Source organism: Podarcis filfolensis (genome assembly GCF_964270895.1).
Source record: "Podarcis filfolensis genome assembly, chromosome: 1".
Taxonomy (NCBI): Eukaryota; Metazoa; Chordata; class Lepidosauria; order Squamata; family Lacertidae; genus Podarcis; species Podarcis filfolensis.
Window position 1 is genome coordinate 28,765,380 of NC_139604.1, and position 23,705 is coordinate 28,789,084.

Consider the following 23,705-nt stretch of genomic DNA (forward strand, 5'->3'; position numbering starts at 1 on the left):
CTGCATGTGATGGAGATCAAAATTTGTGTACTGTCCAGTATTTCAGTTGGGCATGACGCAAGTAAAACTATGCGGTGGATATTTAGTTTTATGGTCTCCAGGGGATGTGAGAACAAGTCTTTCAGGTTCTGTCTTCTGTTATAATAGGAAAGCTTTTTTAATCTTTGGGGACGGATGGACACATAACCACATTGTTCATTAAAACAGCTTCGTAATATCCTAGATGTTATATTTGATAATTGTAGGCATGAACAAGATGCTAAGTTAAACGCAAAACAAAATGTGGCTTTGCAGAGAATAGTATAATGTGAAGAGATTCTGTGATGTGTGTATTCTTACTTCCTAATATCCTAGCAAAATATAGAAGCTGTTATGTAGAAGACTTTGTATGCTCTTAAGAAGCAGCAATAAAGAGAAACATTGGACAGCCCTGGTCAGCAGTTCCACTTCTGAACTGTTCACTGAAGGTGAAAGCTGATTTTTCTCCTCACCCCCATTTCATGTGTGTGAAGAATTCTTGGTTAATAGTCTTTAGAGAAAGAGGCTATGGGAAAGTTGGGGAACCAGCATTGCCCCAGGTGTTGTGGCCACGTTTGAAAAATAAAAAACAATAAGTCATGTAAAGGTGCCATATGTAAGTTAGTTTCTGTGGTGCAACTGATCATCTTTAGAGAAGTTGTCAAATACAGTGGTACCTCGGGTTACATATGCTTCAGGTTACATACACTTCAGGTTACAGACTCTGCTAACCTAGAAATATTACCTTGGGTTAAGAACTTTGCTTCAGGATGAGAACAGAAATCGTGTGGCGGCAGCAGGAGGCCCCATTAGCTAAAGTGGTCTTCAGGTTAAGAACAGTTTCAGGTTAAGAACAGACCTCCAGAACGAATTAAGTTCTTAACCCGAGGTACCACTGTACAGTAATCTGTTAGCTTCTTCAACAGGCGAAGGAATATTCTCTCTCTCTCTCTCTCTCTCTCTCTCTCTCTCTCTCTCCATATTCCAATTCTCTCAAATAAATATTAGGGCCGGTGCAGAATCTTTGCCCAGTTTGGAAGTGTCTATGAGCAGCTGTCTGCCACTCCTTGGGAGGAACACCCTGACAGAAATTCCATACATAAATAAAATGACATTGTTTGCCTCATCATCATCATCATCATTTTTAATTTGTATACCGCCTTTCTATCTTACAATACTCAAGGCGGTTTACAAGCTGAAGAAACAAAAAATGTACATATTGTAACTATCTAATGCAATACAAAAATGTGATAATAAAACATAACTTTAAAATAGGCAACCTCCATCAAAAAAGTAACATTCAGCAATCATTAGAATAGTATAAAATAATAATATCAACATATAAAAGTTAAATAGAAATCCACTCAACAGTTACAATAATATCTAAACTATAATCAGTTAAACAACGGCAAGCCACAGTACATAAAACAATACAATACACATTGAGAAGTAGAGGGTGGAGCAAGGCAGGTGGAAGGAGGCCTTGCCTGATGGAGTCTCTCCCCTCACAGTTCTTCCTCCAGGCACAGCTTCCTTATGAGGAGACCCAGGGCCGGAGCCCTCGTGGCCCTACCTTTTGAATTTCCTTCTATGTTCTCTACCTGAGTTTGGTAGGACACCCCTAAAACCCTTTTGAGAAGCCTGGTTAATTTCAGCTCACTCAGAATGCATATCCATATTAATTTTATCCTAGGGTGGTGATAGGAATACAGAACACCATAATAGTTGAAGGAATTTTCAGGAAAACTTGAGGGCACAGCAAGAGGACATGGGCACATGAATACACCTGGAATTTCAGTTTAGTGCTCTTTTTCTTTTTTTGTAAGGTCAGTCCTTGTAAGTTTTTCTTTTGTTTTCCTGTGCTATGCTTACAGTATTTAAAAATACATTTCGTAAGATTGTTCAGCCCCATTTCATTGAGTTACCCTGGAAAATAATATTTTCTTTAGCATATTTATAAATGGAATTAGATCTGATATAGCATCCCTGAAGTTAGCTGGTTTTCCCCTTGACTTCACTTAGATTTGAATCAGGCCTTTAAAATCCTGGCACCAGTGATCAGGAGCTCCTGTTATTAATTTACCAGCTGATCATTGCCTCCTTAAGATGTTCTTTCCAAAAGACCTCAATTAGTAGCTGGCTGTGTAGTTTAGTCATAATGTAATCTTATAGGGTTGGGGTTTGTGTGTGTGTTTGGGGTTTTTTTTTTGGTCCAAGCTTTTTATTTCAACAACCTTTTTACTGGAGAGACTGACGTTTAGTTGTGAGTTGGCAAGGCAATACAGTTAAAACTGAGCTTTGGAATTTTTTTGTTTGACAAAGTAGATTCTGCTTCTCAGAACGACTGCCCCCCTGGGGTAGGAAAAACTAGAAATAGTTTGCAGCTTGGTTGATGCCCTGACACATTTTAGCTCAATTACCTCATTTTTATGAAGATTTAACAGTTTAAGTAATATGCTAAAGCAAGTGTGCTCTGGTTTGTGTGTGTGTGTTGGGAGCAGTTGCATTCCTCTATAATTTGGAAATATTTTGGCAAGGCAAAGTGCAAAGAGTACTAAAAAACAAAACAAAAAACCTCCAGACCTAAGTTAAAAGAATGCTGTTACATTTTCAGGTGACTCTTTAAAAGAGTTATGAGTATATAATAACGTGGGGGTTTGGAATAACTCCATGAGGTTTATTTTACTACTACTACTACTACTACTACTACTACTACTACTACTTCTTTTTTGCCTTAAAAAAAGACTCCTTTTCAAATGAGTGTTAGCATCTTTTTGTGAAGCCAGTGCAAAGGAACTATTGCTGTAATATTTATGGTGTTACCCATATTGTGGCCCATTTGAAAGCAAGTTTGGTGTAGTGGTGTCTGGCTAGCGCTGAGAAGACCCAGGTTCAAATGTGTGCTTAACCACAAAGCTTGCTGGGTGATCTTGAAGAAGTCAATTACTTTTACCTTAACCTACCTCACAGAGCAGTTCTGGGAATAAAATAGGGACAGGGGAACATGTGCACTACCTTGAACTCACCAATGAAAATAGGGACATCCTTAATAATAATAATACCTCAGCCATCTTACTGGGTTGCCCCAGTCACTCTGGGCAGCTTACACACACTCTCTCCCTATACAGGGCTGCCTTAAGATGTCCTCTAAAGGTTGTATAATTACTTATCTCCTTGGCTCGGGGGTCGGTTAACTCCTTACCCTCCAACATTTCTCCGATGAAAATAGGGACGTCCTAAGGAAATGCAGGGATCAAATCATAAACTGGGGCGGCTTCTATAAATCTGGGACTGGCTCTGAAAAATAGGGGCAGTTGGAGGGTCTGGTGTATGTGTGATAAACCTACAGCTTAGAAAGAGGAAAGAAAGTTAAGGCCTGAGGTAGGCCAGAGCCATTTTAGGATTAGCTCCTGCGAAAGTGCCTGGAGTTGCATATTTCTCCAGCTGCGACTTTTCCGACCACAATGTGTCAGAGAAGGCAAAAAAAACTCCTGGTGGGAGTTATCCTCCTTGAACCAACAGAGGTCAGACATGACAACTCGGGTCACAGTTATACATGCCTAGGCATTGTTATTTGCTTATGAATCACTTTCCACTTGAGTGAAACATGCTATAATGTATCCATAATGCTTTCCTATGTGAAGGCTCCCTTTGAAAAGTTTCCGGAGCAATGCAAATGCAACCCACTAGGTGGCAGCATAGCTAGATGCTGGTTTGAATATATTTGTTTCCTTTTTAAACAAATCTATATTAAGTTTCTGTATAGTTTTATTTGGTCTAAGATTACCAAGCTGTCAACTATACTAACTCTTCCTGTAATGGGCAGCAACTGTTAAAACAATTTTGCTGAGGTTTTGGTGAGTTCTGGGGATTTTAAGTTGGTATGGCCTCACTTGTAAAGTTAGTATTTTGAAAAATACTGTGCGAGCACTGCAGCGAATTCAGGCAGTCTGTTAATGTGGGTCTCTAGCAATATCAGCCAATCAAACACCAACCTGTCAATTCTTGTCCCTTCCTACTTGCACAGCTACTGCTGCTGCTCTCCTCCAACTGGGAAACAAAACACCACAGTTGGATGCCTGAGGTTGCTTGCCTTCTATCCCAGGCACCTGTCTGTGGGGTGCTTTGTTTTTCAGGCGAAGGAGATGGATGCTGGGCAGGCAAGCTGCCAAGCCAAGAGAAGAATTAGGAAGATTTTTGGGAGTCTGTATACCAACTTGCCACATGTCCTTTCTGTGTTTAAACACTTTCATTTCCTTCTGGTCATCTGTGCTGTGATGCTGGGGGTCCAGAAACAAATCTTTTGCAGTGCTTTCCCATTTTTCACCCCTTTGAAAGGTTTATTTTACACTTGCCCTTCTGCATTTCACAATATCCTGCTTGGAGCCAACTCTTTCTGCTAAGGATCTGGTACCTTTTCAAAGGACTATGTCAGATCACACAGAGAACCCCTCTCCCGCATAGGAAATGCACAGTGTACCATGTGATAGTTAAGGATGTTATTTTTCCCCTCCATAAAAATTCTAGCACCTCGGGTTGAGTGCCTTTTGAGCATGTGCTGTTGGCTCTGTTTTGTGGCACTAATACAGTCGTGTGTACTGTACACTAGCGGGAGCTGAATAACCCTCCTGGAGTATTCCTGGTAAGCTGTTTTTTGGTTACCAAGAGTTAGTGATGATATCTTCTGTGTACTTCCTTACGATGCATACTGAGCTGAGATCTGGAAACTTGCATGAGTGAAATTTCCTTACACAATCAGAGCTCAAATAAATTAAAGATTTCCTTCAATTCCAAATTGTCCAAGTGACATCCCATTCAATAAACTCCAAGCTTTCTGCTGAATTTTAGAGAAGTAACAAACGTGGATTAGTATACACACAGGTCCCGCTTTTACCAGGAAATTGTTCGTTAGGCGAGCATTCATATAACAAGTTGCAGATTTCCATTATTTCCTACAGGAATATTTCTGATCTCCAGTCACACCATGGTTTCATCCTAAAATGGCTGCAGCCAACCAGCAAAAGAGAAATTGAAAAACAAACAAACTGATTTGTCTAATCTCTCTCCATGGTTTCTTCCTGAAAGTGACTGCTGTTGACCAGCAAACCACAAAAGTAAGGAAGTGGGCAACCTCTGACTGTTAGGATATCGGAATCAGCTGTGTAGTGAGCTTTGGTCATAATTCTTTGTTTGGATAACTGAATTTGTGGATAACAAGTGTTTTATTATGAAAACTTTTTATATCAGTTGTTGACTAACTGCAGCCACTGGCATTGGCTCAACCCCTTCCTGTGTGAATGCATACTACACTTTGATCTTGATGCGGGTGTGTGTTTCAAAATGAATGTTGCCCATTGATCTTCTGTTCTCTTTGAGAGTAAGGCAGCAGGCAATGGAGGCTGGTTGATTAGGACAAATAGGGCACTGCCACCTCAACCTTGGTCCACCGTCAGCCAGCCAGCCAGCCCTTACATGTCTGCCTTCTTGTTTACATCCAGTCCCAGGGCTGGTACTGGCTGTGAGCTTCCTCCTTCTTAGTCTCACTGTTGCCCTAAGTAGAGAAGGATGGGGACAGAACAAGAACTAGTCAGTTCTGCTTTGTCAGTGACTCTGGCGCCATCTGCTGCTAGCTTCCCTGTCTTCTGCCCCACCAGTTCCAATGGGGCACCAGATGGCAGGTGATCTTTCTCCAGATTTGTTGCCCATTGGTGGCCTTTTGGTCGACCTTGCTGAGCTCTCTCTGCTCTCTCCTTTCTATGCTAAGTCTGTTGTGCTCCACCATCTTAATTACTCTGGTTGAATTGGCTTTCTACCTTCTTTCCCTACTCAAATAAAAATTCCTGTGCCAAGAATATATTTCTTTTTGCTGGAAAGGTGTCTTCCTCCTCCTAAGCGTGTCTCTCGCTATCCTTGCTTGTTTGCTGCTTTATGTCTACTTTAAAGCCAACACTTAAGGGCTTTCATCCTTCCACCCTTGACTTTTTCTTGCCCTCGTTTCCTGCCTTTTGCTCTCTGTGCAGGCTCATATGCTTGCAGTCGCCTTGGTCCTCTACTCTCACTCTTGATTTCCAGTATTTTGTTCTGTGAGCTTGGAATAGCATCCATCTCCATGTCCATCAAGCCAACTCCCTACACAGGCTTCCAGCTATGCAGAGGACTGGTTCAAGCGTTAACCCTGGTTGAGATGCTGAACGCTTTTAGGGGCGGTATTCCTGTTTGCAAATCATACCCCTCTTCCGAGGTGGCAAATTTCCCCCCTCCTAACGAGTGAGATTTTTTTCATGGGAGAACTTTTTAATAAACAGCTCCCCAAGGTGGAAATATCTGAGATGGTTCCGAGTTAAGTTTGAAACAAAAGGTGGTGGCTTTTAACAATGCTGCAAATATTTGAAATTGCTTTATGATTCCAGGCCTTTATTCCATTTCACCTTTCTAATGCCTAGCCCCTCCTGTTCGTTCTTTTAATAGAGGTACCCGGAATTGAAATTGGGAACACCTGCATCCACATGCATAAGTTCTGTCCCCTCCACAGTTTACTCGCCCAGGTAAAGGGATGATTGAATGCATTTGTTTCCCAAAGCCTTTCCTAGGCTGCTATCTCTTTGGTATTTTGTGCCTCCTGCCTGCTCAATACACCTTTGTTCACGGTGCTTCTTTTTGTACCCAGCGCCTGTTGGTTCCAAGAAAAATCTCCAACAGTAGAAGCAGTTGATTGAACACTCAGATTCCTTCAGCACAGGGATACATGGGCTACTTTGATGCTATGTCAAGGTATTTAGATGCATACTTAATCTCATGCAAGTAGAGGTTTCCATAGCAGGAAGTAGATCTTTCCATTACTAGCAGTTCCCAATGTTTTAAACTTTCAATTGCAACCCATCAGGTTGCACTGATTTGTTTTATTCTGTATGCACTACCAGAAAATATTTAGGCTGCTTAATGCAGTTTCTGGAATTAGCTGAAGCAGACATGTCAGGATTACTGACGATCCAAATCTGTAAATGTGTTATCTAGGTTGTTTTGGTCCAGCAGTGGGATTATAAATAGGAAGGCTTAATGATGTAATTAGCTGAAGAGCAATGGATGAGGCGAGATGGTCAGTTCGTCTATATGTAATGCTTTAGGGGTTTATATTGAGGTGGTGTTGAAGAATCAACATGTGTCGAGTTTGGGGTAAGCTGAACATTCAGTGCATTGTGATAAATATATTTAACTTGTAAAAAAACAAAGGAAAAAAGAGGCATTCTACGTTAAGAAGATTGGGTACACTAAAATTCCAGTGTTTTAAAGCTAGTGTTGATAATGCAGACTGATTTATGTGAGTATACTGTATATCCTAGTAGCTGGAGAGGTCTGGTATCACAGGTTATGAAGTTTATATAGTCAGTATCGATAGCTGTCAGTGTCTCTGTTTAATCTAATCTTTGTTATGGCTTAATGCTATCTTGTAACCATACCTGAGGTGAGTTTATGTTTACATGACAAAAGAAACTTTATATTCAAAGTGTTGGCTAGTTTTTGTATTATTTATTTTGCAACCTTTGAAGCTCCGCTTTAAAAACACAAAATCTTAGTCATTCTTTATTGGTTGTGGATATTTTAAATATCATATTGCAGACATCTCAGCCGTGGGTTGCAGTCCATGATTCAGCCGTGGGATTTAGAGGTTCATAACTGCCTGTCTGGATTATAGCCGTGAACTACAAATAAATTTATTGTAATATTCCCCAATGCTGAAGTCTGATTTGCTCGTTTTATATTTGGATTAATTTAACTTGCTGAGACTGCTTTTAAAAATGCTACTGGCTGCTTCTATGTGATGTTTCTTAGTTTTTCAGTAATACAAATTGAGCTTTATGTATCTTTTACACTTTGAAAGGAACATTAAGAACAGCTGGAAAACTGGCAGCATAACTGCATGTGTGCTTACTTAAAAATAAGTTCCTTTTAAGTCAGTGGTTCTTGCTCTTAGGCATCTGTCTGTGTGTAGGATTGCAGACTTATTTAAAGTGCTTCCACATTAGGTGTTCAGAACTGCGATTCTTTGTTCACTCTCTCTTCATGGAGTACCTAGAAAACACCAGCTTCATTGTCGTCCTGTATTTTCCCTGTGGTTATTTTGTCTTTTCTTAGGCTACAGAAACGCTCATCACTTTCCAGAACAGGAGAATAGTGCATCTCTACAGGTTTAGGTGCCTTTAGTGCTAATCTTTTGGCATTTTAAAAGGATGGGGTTTTGACACGGTCAGTGATACATTAGAAAAGTGAACATACAATGACTTAGCACACATTCATTATAACCTTGTCATTTTATGACCCCGTTTTGGGTTACTAGAACACTTTGCTGGCTATTTTAATGAAAGACCTGCAGTGCTATGCCACCATAATGCTATGGTGATATTATTATTATTATTTAAAAAATATATTTTTTAAAAAATCATTTCTGGTTGCTCCCGTTTGAGCAGTGACCAGAAAGTTTCTAAATTCATTTTCAAAAATTAACAATATTGTATGATCATGCAGTTAGCATTATGGTATGGTATGCCTTGTTTTCATTAAAAAATGCAGTTAACACAATAGCAGTATAATGCATTTTTTTCTTATTATGCTATCATATTCCTGTAACAAAAAGCACAGTAATCCTGATTGCATGAAAAGTCAGTTGTAATTCTGCTTGCAGTGGATGAACAAGTTTTGGGTAGCACTAGGAGCCCCCCATTTAGAAGCAACTTTAGTCCAGGGATTTTAGTTCTATGTTAATTCAAGCCATAATGAATAAATAGTGAACGCGGCTGGTGGTTAAATTAGTTTAATTTTAATGAATTCATTATACAGTGGTATCTCACTTTTCGAAAGTAATCCGTTCTGGAAGACCGTTCAAGTTCCAAAACGCTCAAAAATGGAAAACTCAATACGGAAGTCTCAAAACGTAAAACTCAATATGGAATCTGTGTTTCATGTTTGACTTCCGAGGCGCATTCAAAAACCAAAGCATTTACTTCCGGGTTTACGGCATTGGAAAACCGAAATGTTCGTCGGTGGAGACGTTCGAAAACCAAGGTACCACTGTATTCTAAAAAAATTTAAGCAAATAATATAAATGAATGCTGGGCTAAACTTTACTGAGTGTTTCCCCCCCTGTCTAAATATAGATGTTCAGTCTTCAAATGCTATGATTTTTAAAGCACACTGATGTCATAATTTATCAAGAATCTCAACATATCTGAAAATGACTTTGCCAGAGAAACACCCAAGTTGCAACAATTTTTTAACAAAGACTGATTCTTAAAATAACTTGGGTGTAGAGTTCTGTACAATTAGACTACTTTTGTATCAGGCGTGTGTCTTTGTTTCAGAGTCAATACATTCCCCATGGGTAGGTCTTACTAAGTCTGTATGTTTCAAGCCTCTCCCTTCTTTTGATGAAAAGGGGTGGGAGCGGGGAGACAAAATATGATAAATTGAAGCTGCTAATTTTGTACTACATCCCCAAACTTCAATATTCCTTTTTTCCTCAGTTAATTTACATATTACATTGCTGAAACTTTGAATATAACTTTCTGTTGAATTATTTGTGTTTGTTTCAAGAAGACATGTTAAAAAGATGACAAGCCTGTTGTTTCTTCCTTTACTGCTTATATTGGCTGTTGCTCATACCACAATGATGAGAGTTTGTTACTTAAGAAAAAGGATGATTGAGGCACAGTAAAGGTGCCATCTCAGCAGCTGGCGGTGATTCACAGCAGACTTGGGCTGTTTGACAGGAAAGGAAAGACTAGCCAGGCTAAGTAGCCAGGCTAGAAGCAGTGGCCTAAGTTTGAGTCTGGGGCAAGGCAGTAAAAGAATTGGAGTTGTCCCAATGGGTTGGCATACCCACCCGCCAAGCTTTGATAGGCAAGGCAAGCTTACTCACGAGACTCCTTTGCTTTGTGAGAAAGTTGAGCATGCAGATGCACACTGTGTCACGCAGAGGGTAGATCATTCCCCAATGACAGCAGCACCAAATGCCGGGTGACTAGCTCTGACTCCATCCCTTTGCCCCCAGCAGTTGGTTGGTGCTCTCCCTGGATTCCATTGATTCTCCTCTCTCCCTGGGAGAGAAGAGTGGAGGTGGGAATTCTGCTTCCCTGTCCAGAGCAACCATACCCTGGGAGAAGAAAGTACCTGTCTCCTCCTGCCTCTGTTCCTTGTTCCTTGGATATATCCCCACCCTCCATTCCCCCCCCACACACCTCATCCATCTCCACCTGTCATTCCACACCTAAACCCGGTGATGCCTCAAGACACATGACACTCCTTGATGTTTGACTGAAGCATTAGTCACTGGAGGACTTGTGCAGTTTTGTGCCTGCCTTTCTGTCTGTTGAGTTGCACCAAGTTAGAGAGCTGAAAGTCCAATAGTGTTTTTAGAACTCTCCTTATCCTTGATGTGCAGATGATCGGTGACAGGAGACGGGGGACTCTGTGACTCGATCTCAGGGTTAACGGTCGATGCCTGAAACACAGGGTGCGCTATGATCTGCGCATCCTGCTCCACATCATCAGAGATGTTTTGTGTATGTGATATGATGGGAGGTGCAATATGGAATCTCCTTTCAACTCATGCATTGCCCATGTGTCCAACATGCTGCTCTTCTTAAGTCGCTGGACTCTCAACAAGTATCAGCCCCAGCCAGTATGGCCAGTGGTCAGAGATGATGAGAGTTGCAGCCCAACATTTAGAGGGGAACAGGTTGTTTAGTCATGATTTAGTACAGTGGTACCTCGAGTTACAGACGCTTCAGGTTACAGACTCTGCTAACCCAGAAATAGTACTTCAGGTTAAGAACTTTGCTTCAGGATGAGAACAAAAATTGCACAATGGCCACATGGCAGCAGCAGGAGGCCCCATTAGCTAAAGTGGTACCTCAGGTTAAGTAAGTTTCAGGTTAAGAACGGACCTCCAGAACGAATGAAGTTCTTAACCCAAGGTACCACTGTATAGTACAATGCAGGAACATTTTAGGGGACCAGAAACGGAGATGGTGTCCCTTTTCTCTGCTGAAACTTCCCCTACTCCACAAGCCCTAAATAGTATTTTAAAACTTTAATTTCCTGGTAGACGGAGTCCTGAGCAGAAATATTTCGGTTTGGGGTTGGGATGCAGTAATATTGGGGGTTCCCACTTCCTATCATTGTAATTTTGAACATCAAATCTGTCTTAGACTTACATTTTGTATGTATTTTATTGTGGGTTTTAACTGATAATGTTATATTTTTGGTGTATCTTCTGCATATCACCTTGAATGTTAGCTGACTTAGCAATTAGTAATTGATAGGAATGACCGCTCCCCGCTTAAAACGGGGGGCGCCCTTTGCGTGGACGCGTGCAGCCCCTAGATCTGGAGCGGCTCCAACAGCATAGGCTTGGCTTTGCCTTCCCTCAGGTGGGATACCTGGAGGTCTTCGCCTACCTCAGTCAGTTGTAAACAATCGCTCCACTTCATATTCCTCTTCTGTGAAATGTTCTGCATCGTTTGAGGATATGTTCTCCCCCCCTTTTTGTGTTTTAGATGGCTTATTAAAACGTTGTTTCTTTTATTTATGCTTAACTTTACTTCAAGAGTTCTCATATCGGTGTACCAAAGTGTGAATAAACTATTCACATAACAATATACACAACTTTAAACCGACAAATTAACACACTGAAATGATTCCAAAATCACCTAAGATATTTCCATTTTGATTGAAAATGAACAAGACGCAGGATAATAAACCAACCCTTTTGATAGCAGCTTGCCATTAAATGTCTTCAGATGCAGCACACACTATTTAATCTATCACCTTCCTTGCCAGGAGAGAAGCAGGTGAGTCTCTACTCTGATAGGGATAGGCTTTCCAACACCTTGCATAGCTTTCAGCTGCTTCAAAAGTGCTGGCTTGTCCAATTGAAGGAACTTTCCCCCTCTTTTTGCCTTCCTCTTTTTCTACAGGGATTTTAGAAGCAAGTGGGCGTGGTTTATTCGTGCCTCCTTAGAGGCAGGGAATAAATACTGGCAACTTCCACACACACTTTCTGTTATTGGGGAAGCATTCTTTCTCTTCTCCAGAAAGGAAGAGAAAGCAGAATTTGGGAGGAGATTGTGTCCCTTTTGGAGGCATTTCCATGGGTCATTCCACAGGCGTATCTGTAAACATGGGGGAAAGAACTGGGATAAGAGCTACCGGCAACTTAGGAAGCGGCTTGTAATGTTCTGTTTAAATAGGACTTTGAACCGTGTTTTCCCTCCCACCCCTTCCATGTACTAAGAGGAGAGTAAAAGTGCTCTTTGTATTCCATGCTTGGAGCTGACTTCAGAGCCATACACTGCTGGTGAGGCACCTACTGCTGGAAAAATACCTGAGGTAAGTCTAGTTACGTGGCTTACCTGCGGCATGCAGCTAGAGACATTAAGAGTATAGAGGGGTCTGAGGGCGGGAGTGTGTATGGGTGTGTGTGTGTGCTTTTTACCATTGATTGCTTAATTCAGTTTCTGTATTTCCAAACTTTAAAATTCTTACAAGTAGAAGAGTAAATATGTAAGGGTTTGGAAGATAGATTGGCGCTTTCTGCCTTTGAGGCCTGTAACAAAGCAGAAAAATACTGCACAAATTTTGCATAGTTTTGTGGCATTAAGATTGCAGCACTGCACATACGTCCCTATAAGTAACTCCCACGGAGTATAGTGAGACTTAGATTTTGAATGAAAAATGCATAGGAATAGGCTGTAAGTGCATTCTTTTGAGCTTCTTCAACCTGAATACTGATTTTGCTTGTGACCTTTGCTACATTAACATGTGTTGTTGTTGTTTTTTTAATGTATGAATAAAAATCCATTAGCAAAAGCTTTCAGGGAGCATACTGGAATTTCTTAAGTCAGTCTTAGGATTTTAATATTTGCTTATTTTCAGAGATATTACAGTGGTTCTTCCTTTATTATTGAGCCTGTTGAAATCAATACAGAACAATCAATAGCTAATATTGGCTAAGAACTATTATCTGACCCAATTTATAGTAGCAATAAGGTATGGCCAAGAAAACGGTCTCTCTCTCTCTCTCTCTCTCTCTCTCTCTCTCTCTCTCTCTCTCTCTGCCTTCCTTATTACTAACATCATAGTATTAGAGAGTCCATAGAACAAATGTGGGGTAAAAATAACTTTCTGCTACATTTCAAAAATTAATATTAAGCAACATGCATTATTATATGAGGGCAAGCTGAAGGTTGATTGGAATCTTCCAGTGGAATTTAGTAGTTTGGGTAGGGATTTTTGACTCTCAGCTGTTTTAGCAACAACAAAATGTGCCCCTTCCCTTAATATTACATACAAAATAATCGAGGTTGCTGAGAAGACTAAAGGCTTTCTTTTCTGCCATGGGTGAGAACGAAGTGAAAGGACCTTAGTATGTATGAGGAGTGCTGAATATTCCTACTGAGCATGTTCTCAGAGGCATCCTGTTAATAGCTGGCTTCCCGAGGCACGATTTGACCTCCCAACTCTGATTGTTAGACCTCTCGGCACCCAATAATATTTCATTTATAAGCCAGCAATTCACAAAGTATTTCTGGAAAAGATGTAGCAGAACCGTTGGTGGGGCTGTACTGGATGAGGATGCTTGCACTTTACAACATATTTACTTATTTTTGCATTAATAGCCTTGTTGAGGGTTATAGGCAATAAGGGGTTTCTTTTTCTTTTCATATGAAGGAGCATTTACTCATGTGAGACCATGACTAAAATGGTGCTGTCCAGACACAGCTTTACCACTTCGGTGAGAACAAGATAGCTTGGTTGGTGGAGCATGAGACTCTTTAATTTCAGGGTTGTGGGTTCCAGCCCCACGTTGGGCAAAAGATTCCTGCATTACTGGGGGTTGGACTAGACAACCCTCTTGACTCCTTCCAATTCTATGATTCTACTTTCTAGAAGTAGAAAGTAGAGAGTGTATCAGATTTTCTCCAAAAGGGGTGTCCTTTCCCCCATTCTTAGTGGAGACATTACACACATACACCCCAGAACACACATATTTGCCAAAGTTGCATGGGATGCTGGCCTCCTTTAGTCACCAAGAGTCACATGAGACAGCCTTGTACTCTGGAGTGTGTTGCCTGTCAGAGAATCACCATCCTGCAAGGAACCTGTCTTCTGTGTATCAGGCCGGCAAGGATGCCAGGAGACTGGTAGATGTCTTGTTTGGGAGAGTTGATCACTTCAGGTGGAGAAGCTTAGCATTCCCCTTTCTTCCATTGTCTGGTTTGTAACCACGTAGTAAGTACAGTTGTGCACATCTTGGGCAAACCAGCTCTTTCTTGCAAGTTGCTGGCCTGCTAGTGACAGGGCTGTTGGAGCAAAGGCAATGTTGCTAGCATTCTTTCTAACATGTTGAGCAATAATTTCAACACAGAGATGGGCACTGTATTGCGTTGCATTCCTAGTGGTATCTGCAAACCAAAGATAATCCCGAATAACTCTTAAAACAATATAATAATTATGATGAATTGCAGCAGCAGGTGGTTGCGAGACATGTGAAATTAAACACACACACAAAGCCAGGAAAGCAAACACCCCTCCCAACACTCCATGCCTTGATTCCTACATTTAACTCCTTTTTTTGTTTGTTTATCGCAAGCACTAGTTCGCCATCATATAGAGTTCTCTCTCTGTCTCTTTGTCTCCCCACTCCTGGTTACTGGGACAAAAGTCCAAAATGCTGTCCCTCTTAGCCAAATGACAAGGGGCAATGGGTGGAGAAGTTAAAAAAAGAAAGAAAGGTTTATTTCAAAGCTGCAGCTTGTGAGTCTTGGTTTGGATATCTCCAAAAGAACCAGTGGTTTATGCCTGCAATCCAGCTCCTCTTAGAAGCTGAGGCTGGCAGATCGCTTGAGCTCAGGAGTTCAGGGCTGCTGAGAGCTCTGTTGATCAGGTGTCTGCACTAAGTGCAGCATCTCCTCAACATGTACAGCCTCACATTTTAAACTCACTTACGTAATTTATGGTTTTTCACTTCTCAACTTGGACCAGTCATCAGGTATCAGCAGAACCTATCTCACATGACTTTTGTGAAGATATAGGAGGTATAAAATGGCTGCAAAATGAGGCTTGGTTCTTGTATTTTAGGCATCGCGTTCTGCTTCCTTTCACCAAAGCGATGTATCTTCATAAATGGACACGTTTTGTTCATGTCCCCACCCTCCACCAGAAAAATTTAAAAGTCACATTTTGCACACAATCACTCAGAACACATTAAAAAGGTATTTGCTGTGGTGTGCGTAATTTCAGGTTCTGTTCATGCACATAAATCCAAATGGCATGTTTGCAAACAGTGGGGAGCAACTTCAGGCGCGCACACACACACACACACACACACACATATATATATATATATATATATATAATCTCACCAACTGCTGTAAGCAAAGTAGTTCTCTCTGCCAGTCTTCTGTCAGTTTTGTAAATGTGACGGTTATATGTTACAGCAGTGGTCTGGAAACTGGTTTTCCGTGGCTTTACTGTCCTGCCGAAAAGTTTTAAAGGCACAGGCCAGGCAAATCATTATGGGCCTTCCTGTTCTATTATTTTCCCTCCAGATGATTCTGTTTCCTTGGCCCTTAAACATTACATCAGTACCATGGGATAAAGCCACAAAAAGTGTTTACTCTGGCGCTGTTGTAATGTATAAACTGAGCAGCAAAGCCACCACAGATGCATTGGCATTTATGGGTACATGCGAAACCAAATGGGACGTGGGTGGCACTGTGGTCTAAACCAGGCTTCCTCAAACATGGCCCTCCAGATGTTTTTGGCCTACAACTCCCATGATCCTTAGCTAGCAGGACCAGTGGTCAGGGATGATGGGAATTGTAGTCTCAAAACATCTGGAGGGCCGAGTTTGAGGAAGCCTGGTCTAAACCACTGAGCCTCTTGGGCTTGCCGATCGGAAGGTTGGCAATTCGAATCCATGCGGTGGGATGAGCTTGCGTTGCTCTGTCCCATCTTCTGCCAACCTAGCAGTTTCAAAGCATACCAGTGCAAGTAGATGAATAGGTACCTCTGTGGTGGGAAGGTAAATGGTGCTTCCATGCACTCTGGAACTTGTCACGGTCTTCCGTGCACCAGTAGCAGTTTAGTCATGCTGACCACATGACCTGAAAAGCTGTCTGTGGACAAACACCGGCTCCCTCAGCCTGAAAGGCGAGATGAGTGCTGCACCCCATAGTGGACTTAACTGTCCAGGGTTCTTTTACGGTTACTTTACATGTGGAACCAGTGGTAATCCTGAAGCCACTTTTCCTGCTACCTCTGTCCAACACACTGGCCCATTTCCCTTGCTTGGATTTCCATTTATTGTGTTAAAACAGGTAGGAGAGGTACAGATGAAGAAGGTAATCAAGTTCTGGTTGAAATCTGTGGCCATCAAATTGCAGCACAGATTCCTAGATCACCTTTGTTATCTTCCTCAGGTGAGAAGGAACCCAATGAATCACATCTCTAAATGGCCACATAGCTGAAAAGACATGGGTGTAAATCCAAGAGAAAACCTGTGTCTGTAAAAATCATGCCACAGTACTTTCATTGGCTGTGCTGTACATTCCTTTGGCTGGGCAATATGTTAATCAGTGATTAGTCACATGATTTTGGCTTGGACTGCCAAAAAACAACAACAAAATACAACAATGTGTGCACGCAATACCTTATTCATTACTAGCAGAGATGTCTTCTCAGCATTTGGTTACTCTTCTGATTTTGCCACTGAGACTGTTACTGCTCTCCTGCTTTTTCTGATCCTAACAAAAGCATCATTTATCATCATATAAGAGACATGTCTGTCCGGCTAGGTGTAGATATGATGTAATTAATACAACAATAATAACCCCAAACACACACTAACCTCGCCACGAAAACAAAGAGAACAGTGCAATTGCTACATAAAGAAAGCACATATAATTAACAGGTTTGAAATCCAGGAGGCTTATTTATTTATGAACCACTTGTAGCTGGGGAAACCCAGCCAGATGGGTGGGGTATAAATAATAAATTATTATTATTATTATTATTATTATTATTATTATTATTATTATTATTATTTGCTGTAAATGCATCAAAGCCTATGAGAGTCTTACCATCAGCCTGGGCTAAATTAGACCGTACCCTACAGTACGTTGCTTACAAAAACTAGCATTGGTGAATGAGCTCTCCTTTGGCCATTATTAATCATCTAATAAACAGGTATTAGTAACTGGGGAACCACCGGTAAGTTTCTTTGGAACAAAGTTTGAAATCTTCACCTCAAGAATCAGACTTTTAAAGATTGTAACATTGCACATATAATATGGATTATTTTATTTTATTGCTAAGGTAGGTAATGCTGCTCTAGTAATTTGTTACAAGGTCATAGCATTGTTTGCTGTTTGTCAGGGATGTGTTGGATAAGATCAAAGGGTGCTTTCCTTGCTAGGTAGTAATTAACACAGTGGCAGCTTGTGGGATGTAATAACTTTTACTGCTTAGGGAGCTTGAGGAAAGGGAACTCAATTCCCACATCTGCAGAGATGAGTGCTCTGTTTGATTTGTATTATGCGCACTCCTTGGTTTGTGATGAAAACAGGTGCATAGTTTATACTTGTGCAATTTTTGCTACTCTGTAAAATTACAAAAGTCACCTAGAGGAGGCTTTTTCAACATGATTGGCATAAAACTTGTAAAAACAAAAACAAAAACTTGACATTTTCCAACCGCAGTTGGCCCCACCCCAACCTCTGCCCACATCCCACGATAACTCTTGCTCTCACTCTCGGCTCTCCTCCCACCGAACCCACCGTCTCCCGTGCAGTTTTGAAGAAGAGGAGCTTGAATACGTGAAAAGGGCATTGCATTTGAAGTTCATCCAGGATAGGGGAACACTGTTCCCCCCCCAAAAAAAAGGGGGGGAAAGGACAATCACATTTTTCTAGGGATGGCCGACAACCCTACATGGATAGCATTTCTTTCTTCACCTGCTACCCAGTATATTTGCTACCCTCCTATCTGTCTCTGTGCCTTATCCTTTTAATTTCCAAGGAAGTAGAAACACACAGCCCGATCCTATACATGTACAATCAGAATAAAGTTTTACCCCCCACATAGGCATGCAAAGGATTCTCTTCCGGTTCATTTAATGGTTGGTCAGATTTTGTGGCACATACAGTGGTACCTTGGGTTACATACGCTTCAGGTTACATACGCTTCAGGTTAGACTCCGCTAACCCAGAAATAGTACCTCGGGTTAAGAACTTTGCTTCAGGATGAGAACAGAAATTGTGCAGCGGCAGCGCAGCAGCAGCGGGAGGCCCCATTAGCTAAAGTGGTGCGTTAGGTTAAGAACAGTTTCAGGTTAAGAACGGACCTCCGGAACGAATTAAGTTCTTAACCCGAGGTACCACTGTAGTTTGTAAAATGGACCCCACCCCCATGACTTGAGTTAGAAATGGATGTTAGCAGCTGTACCATCATTCTATTTGGTACAAATTGAGTGGTCAGTTGCTTGCTTTCTAAAATAGATTGAAATCTTTGATAAAGTAACTTCGTTTAGACATGTGCAAAATCGACTATTTCCTGCAGCAGTGCTTAGGGAGATAGTGTCTTTTAAAGCAATGTTATCTGAAGGTATCTGCAAAATGGTTTTGTATTCGGAACTTTTGGTTTAAATGAATGACAGGGGATACCGTGCCATAGATTATGATGCCCATAGCTAGACTTATCAGCATTGGGGAGGAAGTGGTAGTTCTACTTGCCTTCAGAAGTTTAAGATATACAGCTGAAGCCTTTTCTATTGATACCCTAGCAGCTGTTGGTTTGGTGTCTGACTACCTGGGGGAAGGAACGTCTTTCTTGTGGTACTAGACTGTAGAATACTCTCTTTCAGAAATTTCACCTGGTGCCTATTTTGATATTTCATTGTCAGGCAAGAACGTTTTAAAACAAATTCCAGACATTTTTATCTGATATGGGCTTTTAAATGTCCTGCTGTTGCGCTGCTCCTCTAAACTGTGTAATTTTAATATTCTCATTTTCATTGTATTTTACATTGTACTGGGGATTTATTGAAGTGTAGGATGTAAATCCTTGAAATAAAATGTGTGCACTAAAAATTTCAGGCTGTGGTAGAAGTCTTGGGCACGATCTAGTAAAAGTTGAGTACCCTGGATTACTATTGATTTTAACAGGAAAAACCCACACATGTGCTGAAATAAATGGGGTTTAAAAGTGCTTAACTTTTCCTGAATCTAAGCCCCTGGCATTGCAGGTTATATAAATAATTTATCATCTCCCCACCTCCCCAGAATATGTTCCTTTTGTCTCTTTAAGGCCACAGCACAACTTACATCTACTGCAAGCTTCTGTGCAAGCACAGAACTACTGTGCACCACACATTAAATTTCAGTAGAACACTGCTGGTGTATTTCAAGGGATATTGCTAAATAAACTGGGTGTCAAATCTTTAAACGCCATCAAATATAAACATTGCTGGTTTTCTTCTCTCGAACCCTCCTGCAGTTGAAACTGTGTGTGCACGCCAACTGTCTTCGTTTATAAACTTTTGTAAGGCAGGTTTCCTGCATTCTCTGCTAAGTGCTGTCTCACTCAGTGTAAGTAAAATATTGCAGATGACAGGCAGATGACTTGTTCTTCTCACACTGGTGCTGGTGCCACTCACTTCCTGTTTGCCTTGTCGGGGTGTTTCCTGAAGCAGCCAGCATGTCTGTCATGCAGGAAGCAGAAAAGCTAAAATAGCACAGACATTCCCAAATGTATCGCTACCTGGATGCGTTGCTTGTGAGGGTGTACATTGGTCTGTCTCTGATTCCCCACCCCCCTTGTGTCTTCAGCCTTACACCTCAGCTGATTCCCTAATCTTTCCAGCTTATTCAGCTGACTGCAAAGGGGTCAGGCAGTCGTTTAAATTGCAAAGCTTCCCAGTTTGCTGGCATGCAATTCCCTTCAAACGACACTCACTATTTTTCACTATTATCCCGTAATATTAATAAAACAGAAATTTATGCATGGAACCATGACTTTTTTATTGTTGCCATGTTTATTTCTGCCTTATCTTGAAAGTGCAAGAAAGAGAAGCTTGTAATTCTGAACTCCTGTTTACACCAAATAAATCCGCCTGTACTTATTTATTTGGATAATGCTGCTGATTCAACAAAGCAAGATCTAACAAACTGATTTAAAAGATTAAAAGTATTTTGTGTAGAAAAGAAATTCCTACTGCCTGTTAGCTTGTTTCTTTTCCTTTCCTTGCTTTTCTGGTGGCAGTCTAATTTCATTCCTTGTTTTCCTTAGTGAAAGGTACATTTAGGGTCAAACTAGAATTGATGCCAGTAGATATAATTTAGAATGCTATGATTGGGACACCCCCTTCTCATAGCTATATAACACCCCTGGCTACTGCTGGGCTGTGGTGTCAGTCCAGATTGGGACTGCCACAGGCAGGATTTATTTAACCCAGTGTTTTCTTAGTTCTCTCCTGGGATTGACTGCAGCTTTTTTTCTTTGCTGGGCTACACGTGGGGCTTGCAAGAAAATGTTGCAGCACGTAAATGCTCCTGTTCAGAGTTCCTGCTTGCCAGCTAGCTAGCTATGACCTTTCTGAGGATATTCCATTCCATCCATGGGTGCTTTAGTTGAGATTCCTGCATTGCAGGGAGTTGGGCTAGATGACCCTCAAGGTCCCTTCCAGCTCAACAATTAGCTATAGTGATTCTATTATTCCTCCCTTCTAAGTCTGCTGGATCCCCATTGGGTTATATTTCAGGGGTCCTGCCCATTAAGCCCCCACCCTGCTAAAATTTTTCTATTTCTGCAAAGGCTTTGGTTCCAAGAAACCTGCTGATAACCTCCCTCTTGTGCGTGGATGGTGCTGTTTTAGCTGCGTAATGATAGCTAGTTGGAGAACGCGTTTGCTGTTAGTATGTATGTTGATTGATCTGCAGTCATGCAACACTGCAGAAGTTCAAGTGTGTTTTAAAAACTGCAGGAGCCTTTTAATTAAATGGCTGAGATGCTAACAGTCGGAGCCTCACTGTTAGTGGCTCACTTCAGCTATGGAATCGGGCAAGAAAGGCTTACACAGTGGGTTTTTTTTCCAAGTTATTGCAGGGTCTGACACACTTTCCTTAGGTGCCATAACGACCCTGGCTGAAAGCATGAATATCTGTGACAGATTTGGCTTTAACCTGCTGCTCAAAGTATGCTTTTTTGGCATTTTGAAGTAAGAAAATGTCATTTGGACTTGGAGCCAGCTGAAAAGCGTTTCTGTTTCCAGGACTGCTGCTGTCCAAAGGTCATATTATCAGATCTACGGAGGGGTCAGTGCCAATTGCTTAGAAAGAAGCAGAGAGCAACTGGCAGAGCTGGCTTCTGGTTTCAGTGTGGTACAAAAAAGGGTTTTCCAGCATTCTGTTAAATTATCAGCTTAATTATCGTGCTTTACGGGGCCAATCACTCTTCCCTTCAAATGTATAAAAGCTATTTAAGGGAAATACTTGATGCATAGCTGCATAGGAAACTCCTTTATACAGAGTTAGACCAGTGGTCCATCTAGCTCTCTGTTGTCTGCACTTATTTGCAGGGGCTTCCCAGTGTTTCAGACGAGGAATCTTTTACAGGCCTTGCTGGAGAGTCCAGGGGTTCCTTCAGGATTAGAGGGAAATGTTTTTTTTGGCTGGAAGTAAAAAATTAAAAAAGGGCACACACTATCCCATAATCAATGGAACTTGTTAGTCATTTACAATGGAGGAATAACACAGTCATTTACTGTGGTTTACTTTATTGCTTACTCATAATACTAGAACCTGGAGCAATGCAATGAAGCTGAACCTTGGAAGATTTGGGACGGAAAAAACGAAGTACTTCTTTACACAATGCATGGTTGAACTATGAAATGTGCTTCTGATACGAAAGATTCGAATTTCATAGAAAGTGATATGTGTGTGCGTTTGCGCATGCACACCTGTTTTTAAAATTTATTTTAGAAATCCTTAAGTATTCAGTTTAGGTTTTATTTTATCGCATGGAATAGGTCGGAATTGGCAGAAAGCAAGCAGGGGGCAAGGAAATTGCAGAGTTTGTATGTCGGTAATCAATAAGGGCAGGAGATTGCTTTCCTATCCCAAGACCACAGGTATCCATTTGTCGTGCAGCATTTGCCAGATCCTGTCCACACAGAAATTCATTGGGTGACCAGAAACACCTCACACTGTATCAGAGATGGGAGGGCAGTGCTTGGCTGAATGTGAGAGGAGGGAGAGAAACAGTAGAGGTGGGAAATAGCTGACTTCCCAGTCCCTCATCCAGTGTGTTGTGGCTTTACCCCAATCCAGCCATAGCTGTCAGCCATCCCTTATTTGGCGGGAAACTCCCTTATCCCAGCGCTGTGTCCTGCTGCTGTCCCTTATTTATGATGTCCCTTAAATTTCCTGGGTTTCATGTTCGCCCGGCTCGGGAGGGAAGCAGCAGCTCGGGGTCCTCCGCTGTGCGAGAGAGTGCGTGCACGAGCTACCGCGTCTCCATCTCTCCCTTTTCCCCCTCAGGGGCGCTTTGTGAGGAGACAGGTGGCGGCGGGTGGGTGGGCAGCCCCTCTCCTGCGAGACTTCCGCCGCGCTGCCTGGGGAAGCCGGAGGCGGCAGTGGCGGCGGCTGAGGAGGCGCCCTGAGGGAGGAGAAAGAGGAGGGGATGGGGAGGGACGCAGAAGGGCAGTGCTTCAGCGGCTGCCGCGGCGCCACAACCGCCTCATGCCGGGTTCATGGGCGGCGTGGGCGAGAGTCTCTCTCCCCCTCTCTCGGGCGGGGAAGGGCCGATGGAACTCCTCGCGCCAGGACAACAGCAGCCCCAATGTGCTGCTTAGCATACTCTCCAACCAGTGCCGCATCTTAATGTAGTGATTTCCCCCTTTGCATCCCTTTCATAGCTCTATTTTTATAAATCATTTGTCCATCCATAGTTCAAATTTTTACTCCAAGTTTTCTGTCAATCCTACCAATGTATGTAATTCTTTACAATAGCTTTTCAACTAAATTATAAACTTTCCCCATTCTTTATTAAAGAGGTCCTCTTCCTGGTTTCTAATTCTGCCTGTAAGCTTTGCCATCTCGATGTCGTTCATCAGTTTTGTCTACCACTCTTCTTTGGTTGGAGTTGGAGACCCTTAGGTCATCTAGTCCAACCCCCTGCAAAACACAGCCAGTGGCAGCCAAAGCAGCATGGCTCTATCAGTGGTGTATTTCTGCATAAACTAAGCAAAATCCCTTATTTTGGCTGCTGATCCCTTATTTTCGAGGCTGCTGGTCCCTTATTTTCAAATCTGTAAGTTGACAGCTACGAATCCACCCATTCTACAAGATTGGGGAAAGTTGCAACTTCCTTTTAAGGCTAAAAACCCCCTCCTCTTCTTTTAAGCAAAGGTCTAATCTCAGGGATTAGAACTCCCCCAATCTTTCCTAAATCCTCCATACATACATACATACATACATACATACATACACATATAAGTCTATAGTTCTCCTGCTTACTTTGTTTACATTGAAGTTCTAAAGAGAGAAATTCCCATGAGGCACTCCAGGCTGTGGTTGTGCATCTTTAATATTATGCATTATAATTTTGTTAGCTTTATGCTCTTCTCTGTCCTC

The 23,705-nt window shown here is 41.8% G+C and overlaps 1 protein-coding gene across 12 annotated transcripts in view; it reads left to right on the top strand.

The window, feature by feature from the left end:
- COBLL1 (cordon-bleu WH2 repeat protein like 1) overlaps positions 1 to 23,705 on the top strand; it is an 82,363-nt gene that overhangs the window by 27,413 nt on the left and 31,245 nt on the right. For 2 of the 12 annotated variants that reach the window (XM_083576873.1, XM_083576868.1), the window contains exon 1: positions 12,076 to 12,402. The exons of the other annotated variants lie outside the window; for them this stretch is intronic. The gene's annotated coding sequence lies outside the window, so the exon portion shown is untranslated. Of the gene's footprint in view, positions 1 to 12,075; positions 12,403 to 23,705 lie in introns of those variants that run through there. 12 annotated transcript variants of the gene reach the window in all.